At 42.1% G+C, this 7,298-nt stretch overlaps 1 pseudogene; it reads right to left on the reverse strand.

Moving 5' to 3' along the window:
• Positions 1–6,328: 6,328 nt before the first annotated feature.
• On the reverse strand, positions 6,329–7,071 carry LOC129398798 (ribosome biogenesis protein NSA2 homolog; annotated as a pseudogene).
• Positions 7,072–7,298: the final 227 nt, after the last annotated feature.

Below are 7,298 nucleotides of genomic sequence, written 5' to 3' on the forward strand. Positions count from 1 at the left end.
AAGGGGGCCTCTCGGTTTACTTGTTCGACTTACCCGGCTCTTATCAGACCTTCGCCCCCCCCCCCACACACACACACGAGAGTTTTTAGGCCCAGCTTCCTCGCCAGCCGCGGGGGCAAGAACTGGGGTGAAAACGGGGCTCCCGTGCCTCGTGAGTTCGCGTAGGGTGACAGCGGCGTCTGGCGGGCCGCGTCCCTGGGGAGCCGCGGTGGGTGCACCTGGCCACCGGCCAGGCCGCGTCCAGCAGCCCCGAATCAGTCCTCATGGATGAGGACAATGTCGCCTCCCCGCAAGGAGCTTCTGGCCCCCGCGCAGGAGCCCCACGCTCCGTCTAAAAGCCGGAGGGAACGTGGGGCGGGGCGGGTGTGCACGACGTCCAAGGCAGTCCCCAACTTTCTTCAAAGCGAGTGCCACCTGTCCCGGGCGCTGGACCTCCCTGCGCCCCGCTTTGCGCTGCGGCCAGAGCACACGGGAGCGGGCGCCGGAGGGGGAGCGGGTCGGGCTTCCCCGCCGCGCCTGGCGCCTGGCGAGCGTTTGCAAAGCGCCTTTCAGCCCCCGCCCTGCTCGGAATTTGATTGTCGCGTCATAGACGCAGGTTCCTGTAGCCCGTCGGGGCGTCCAGGCTGCGTGGGGGGCCGCGGCTGCCGGCCACTCTCCTCCCGATCTCGCTTGTCTCTTCCTGTCCCCCTTGGGGTCTGGAACTCGCCGGAACAGTCCGTCGCGGAACTCGGGAAGGATCCCGCCACCGCGTCCTGCCAGCGAGCCGCAGAGCCGTCGCCGCGCCGCGCCCGGACCGGGCTGCCCAGCTGTGCGCGGGGCGCGCGCTTCCCGCTCCCGTCCGTGGGCAGGAAGACGCCCTTGGCGCGTCGGAACGGGTCACCGGCCTTTAAAGACGTGGCCGTGGGGTGTAGCTTAAAAGATACGTTTAACGACGACCTAGGTGGCATTGTGTGCTTTCTTTACACACTTCTGTGTATACACCAACCTAGAAGAAAGCATCCCCGACAAGCAGGAAATGAAACTTTGTCTTTACCCAGGTAAAGAATCTGTGCAAATCCCAGGTGAGCAAATAAGCAGGACCAGGACGGTCGAGTGAACTGATTTCCAGAGAGGAATGTGTTACTTGGGGGATAAGAACTCTACCGTTTGTTCAGTCCACGGGTGTTTGCTTGTGGAAAGCATTACTAAAACATTAGCCTAGCTTCTTAAAAAAAAAAAAAAAAAAAACTGGGGATGGTGACAATCTTCAGGGTTTGATTCTGGAAAAGTAATTCCGAGAGTTACTATTCTACTTACTCATCGTTAGTAAAAAGCAAACAGTATTTGCTCTTCGTGGCTGCTTTATCCTAATTGCTTGAAATAGATCATGGATTCCCATATTCAAATTTATGCTTTCTTGAATAACGAGTTTTTCATTCTTTAAGTAGTTTTAAACTTGAAGGAAAGTTGTAGGGTTTTTCTGTACTGGCCCCCACTTCCCCGTTATTAACCTCTTTGTGGGCGCATTCTCACAGCTAATCAAGCACGACGGATACATCACTTTTCACCAAACTCTATGGCATTAAAATTTATTTTGAAACTTTTTTCTTTTATGTTCTATCCCATTCTGGATATCCACAGTTTAGTTTTTACATTCTCTTTAGAAAAACTGACAATTTCTCTCACTTTCCAATTATTTTTGCTGACCTTTAAAGTTTTGAGGATCTTTTAAAATTGAGATATAATTTACATAGTTACCAAGTTATAGCAGTATGGGTTTTAACAAGTGACATAGCTAAAATAAATCACTTTTGAAAAAAAAAATGGTCTCATCTTAAAAGTATCACAAATGTTAAGGATATATTTTAGTTTATACTACACATATGTATACTATACTAAATTTCTTCCTACATTTTATTTCCAACTTAATATTTAAATTTTTCAGCTCCAAAAGGATATTGAAGAGCTGTTAACCTAAAGTTATGGAGTTTATTTTTACTTTGGAGCACAATTTAAGTTAGTGATTGCTCTCTATTCTAGTATATTTTCTTTAGGGAGAGTATAGTCAAGAAGTCTGACCCTTAACAAACCAGGCAAATTCATGTCATCCTGGGTACCTTATAAAGGTGACAGTACATTTTTAAAGTTTCTTCATATTTTCTTCACATTAAGCCAATAGTTAATGTACTTATCCATGCAATTATTTTCAGGTAATTCTATTTAAGGACATTTTTGGCAATCTGTCACACATCATTGATTTTTCCCAGTTGTAAAAAGAATTCCACATTTCCTTAAGTCCTTGAAATATAATCCCCCAAAGCTGTGATTTTGAATTTCCAAATATGTATTCTTGTATGATATTATCAAACAAGTGACATTCAACAATGAAGACTAAAGAAGCGTAGTACCTTGTACATTATACTGTAACCTCAAATTTGAATCCACAAATTCAAATTTGTATTTTGAGGGCTAGAGAGAGAAAGTACAGCATATAGGGCACTTGCCTTGCACATGGCCAACCCGGGTTCAGGTCCGATAGCCCCTCCCCAATATGGTCCCCTGACCCCTGCTGGGAGTGATCCCTGAGTGAAAAGCCAGGAGTAAGCCCTGAACATTGCCTAGTGTGGCCCCCAAACAAATAAATAAAAAAAATGAAAGTGACTAAAGTTATCACTTAATGAAGTGAATTTTCCCTTCACTTCTTAGTGGATTTTATGGTGGTAACAGGGTAGTGGACAGTGGAGAGGGAGAGAACAACTTAGGGCTGTATTTCTCCTTAGTGTTAGGCTTTCAAACCAGGTTTCACTGAAGCTGGACAAATAAATCAGAGGGTGCTTCTGTGGGTAACTGCAGGAACTGCCTTCCAGAAGAAATTATTTGGCTCACATAGCTTTAGAGTCAGGCCATTTTGTGCCAACCCAATCTGGGCCCATTTTCTTTCCCAGACCACAAGCAAAAACCAAGCTGACCAGGGCAAAGGACTGTCCAAAAGGGGTTGGCACAGCAAGCAGATGGTTTTCATTCTTTTTAGCAGGAAAAAAGAAGCTTTTTTTTTAAAAAAAAAAAAAAACCTGTGTAATTTAGTATAAATGTATGTTCCATCCATGCTAAAAAAGAAATGTCAGTTTCTCCAAATGCCAACTAATATGACTTACTCTCTTCCAGAATGAGCTGGAAGGTGAAAATATGAGTTTTTTGGAGTAGTAGTGCCTTCTTCATGAAGTATCAAAGGTATACTAAGGAAAGAAGTGATGGGAAGCAACTTGGCCTGTGTCATGTTTTAAATTATGTGCCTGCACTTAAGTGAGCGAAGTGTGAGATCAGGATGTCAAAACCAAATCTCAGTGTTTTGCTGTGTGCTTGGCAATCCCAGGCCGCAGCTGTTGCTTCTCATGGGGCCACGGACTGAGAGCCCCTCACGGAGATGCCCGTGTGTGCTGGCTTCACAGTGGTGAAGGACAAATGTGGCCTCAGGACTGAATATCTGCTTCCAAATTCAGTGCCACCGCTATCCTCTTGCAGGGGACCTTAGGCAGGACACACAACTATGGCTCTCAACCATAAAAATGGGATGAGACCAATTTTATAAAATCGTGGTGAGGATGAAGGGAGATAATTCTTTGCATAATCAATCCTCTGAAGCAACAGCACAGAGTTTGCAGAGTTTATACACTTGTATTGTTATTGGTTCTTGAATACCTTCTATAGACAGGAAGTAGATTATATGGAATGGAAACATCAGATGCAGTATTATATGATAGAGACTGAAAACCCAAACTTCCCTGCTTTGAGCGCTGTCTGGCCTGTTCATGTTGATGTAACAAGTGCTTCTGTCTGTTGAATCCTATGGAATCCCCCCGAAACACACACACACACACACACACACACACACACACACACACACACACACACACACATACAAACCCATGTTCTTATTGCACTTTCACAAAAGAGATACAAACTAAAAGGAAACACAACTCCTAGCAAATATACCCAGAGTCCCAGGTAGGTAAAATTCACAGACTAACACTGACAAGCTTCCCCCAGAACACGAAAGTCAGGGCCAATTGCAAAGTCTTATTTGCCCTGAGATTCAAGAGCCTGAGGCGTCCAGAAAATATGTAAGTGAAGAGGTCCAATTCTTAAGACTGGAGTCAAAGTTTTAAAGGTGTGGATGAATATAAGTGGAGGCAGGGTGAGGATGGTGCCTGCCCCACAGTCATATGTGAAAGGATGGTATATCCAAAGGCATGGAGCAGAAGACATGCTAATCACAGGCACTGTCAGCAGTTGTGATTTTCATATGGAGAAGGCACGAAGTATGCTCCAATGAAGGCCAAGAATTTCATGAGAAATATATGAGCCAATCTCCTATAGGAAGTTTCTGTGTTGAAGATGTAATCCCAGGAACCTGGGGTTGGGGACTGAAAACATAAAAAAGGCAAACCACAACACCTAATCAGAGAGAGAAAACGAAAGGGAATACCCTGCCATAGTGGCAGTTTGGGGTGGGGGGAGACGGGACTGGGGAGGTTGGGAGGGACACTGGGTTTACTGGTGGTGGAGAATGGGCACTGGTGAAGGGATGGGTTCGCGAACTTTGTATGGGGGAAACATGAGCACAATAATGTATAAATCTGTAACTGTACCCTCATGGTGATTCACTAATTAAAAATAAAAAAATAAAGTCAGTGAAGCTATTTAAAAAAAAAGAAAACATGAAAAAGTCTGCTGCAAAGTTTTCTAGGGTGTCTGTTATGATCATTCCTATTATCTTAGTCCTTTTAGCTCAAGATTATTTCTAGAAAAATAGGGCTTAATTATTTTAATCAATTGTAAAACTCAGTGGACAAACTGTATAATAGACTTACACTTTTTAGAAAGTTACTTGAGAAGTGCATTGAACAATATTTCAATCCTCAACGTATTGCAGAACTAGAACTATTATCTAATACTGTGGTCAGTTGGTCTAAAATATTGAAGTGTTACAAAATTTCTCAAGGACTTTTTAACATTATGAAAATGATTGTAATAAATTATCTAATGCTTCCTTTTCAGCAGGTCTGACTTTAGGGGAGAGACTCTCCAAACAATAATAGTGAGTTTTGTTGAAATATTGTATGCAATCAAAGTGAAAGTAAAGTGAAATTTATTAGTTACACAGGCGGGGGGGGGCTTAGGGTGGGGGGGCTAGGGGCGTGGGGGGGTTTGGGGTGTGAGGGGGCGGGGTGGAGCTATACTGGGATTCTTGGTGGTGGAATATGAGCACTGGTGAAGGGATGGGTATTCGAGCATTGTATAACTGAGATTTAAACCTGAAAACTTTGTAACTTTGTAACTTTCCACAATAAAAAACTTAAAAAAAAATGTAGGGGATGTAACTGAAAGATAAATAGGAAGTTCATTATTGTTCATCATAAAGTTCTGACCCAGGGCTTAAACTCACAGGGTGACTAAGACAAGTTAAATAGCCAGAAAGACTCCATCCAGCCAAGATTCCCTGCAATTTCTGTAATTCTTGTCAACTGATAAGAAATGCAAAGGGCCTTTTAAGGTCTATATAAACCCATACTTTTAACTTAGTCTTATAATAAGTTCCTCCCCACTTGGAGAGCTCCTTCTTCTTTCTCTTCTATTTTACAATAAACTCCTACTTTCCAAAAAAAAAGAAAATGATTGTAATAAATTTTAGTCCTGCCTACTCTCTTGCTTAGCCTGAGCACCCTCTGAACCAAGTAGGGAGTATTTTGTGGACAAAGACATTCCTCTGTTGAATCAAATGGCCCGACAGGTGGGTGTTGATGGAGACCCTGACCCATACCTTGGAAGAGACAGTGTGGTGTGGCTGATAAGAGAACGGCTTGGGCATGAGGCTGGGAAATTTGAATCTGCCAGGCTTTCCCACCTTGGATAAGCTCATACGTATAGACCCTGATTTTCTCCTGCAAAAATCATGTACCTTGCTCATATTTCTCCTTTTTATAAAGAGTCCATAGGATAATCCATATACTATCCTTAGCATTGTGCCTATAATACATTAAGTTTCAATTTAACTACAATGATACTACACTATATTATTCTCTGTGATATACATATATATGTATATATACAGTATATTACTGTAAATTTAGCTATTACTAATAATCTATTTAACTGGCTTAGGCCACTTTTTTTTCAAAACAGGACCATTTTAATGTTTTGTGCAATACAATATACACTCACTTTTTTTGAAAACTGGAGATGTATTCAGTTGTTTGGTAGTCAAGGATGTTCTCCTGATTGGTGTTGTTTATAATTATAAGGAGATACTTGTATGAAATGTCTATAAATCCAGTAAAACTTCATTTATTCATCCATAATTTTCAGGATTTGGGGTATCTAGGGATATATTTTCCCAAATAATCTTGCCTTCCTATATGACAAGCCCAAGTTGCTCAAGTTCATGTCACCACTGGTGACAGTACCTTTGGTGATAACACCCAAAGTTGTAGAGGGTGAAGATGAAGCTCCATGTATTGTCAGACAAAATGTGACTTTCAGTTCAGGATGTGTTTCACGGGCTTTTTTGAAACATAAAGCTATTGGCATAATGAGTCTTTAGGTGGTTTTTGTGTAATCATCTCTATCAAAGTAGACTTTATACCCAGCATCTTCCATGCTTTCTTCTTTCTCTTTCTTGTTCAAATAACTTCTAATACTTCTGTTTCTCACTAGGCAGAGGAAATTCCCATCTTCCTGTTTCCTCTTTTCATTTGTGTTTAGTCACATTGGAAAGTACTTTAGTTCAGGATTGTTTCGCTGTGTCCAGCAGACACACAGGTACTGCTCCTTGTGAAGTCTTTTCCTCCTCCTCCCCCTCATCACAATTACATTATTTTTTTGCTGTTTCTATTTTCATGCATCTTGACCTTTTTCATTTGTATTTTCTCAGCATGGCACCATTCATGGTAGAGCTTAGCTTTCAGACCAGTCCCTTTTTTGCTTACTTTAAATGTTCATGAGTCTCTAGACTTTCTTTCTCTTTTTCTCACAGTAATCCAAATTATATCCATAGTACTTACAATATAATTCAATATATTCATTTTGTGGCATGGTGATGACGTGCAGGCTACTGGGTGCATATCTGGCCACCAAGAAGCTCTGAATTTTTATCTCTCAGAAACCCAAGAGCTGTATCCATGCAAGTCATGACAGGAAAGGGTTAACTGTTAGGGCAACATTTTGTTCAGAGTAAGTCAGTATCTTGAAAGTTAAAGTCTTGTTGTTCTAAGAAATCAGATGAGGATTTTCTGCTGTCTGAATTATGATTGTATTTAAGC

Source organism: Sorex araneus, chromosome 9, assembly GCF_027595985.1.
Source record: "Sorex araneus isolate mSorAra2 chromosome 9, mSorAra2.pri, whole genome shotgun sequence".
Classification (NCBI taxonomy): Eukaryota; Metazoa; Chordata; class Mammalia; order Eulipotyphla; family Soricidae; genus Sorex; species Sorex araneus.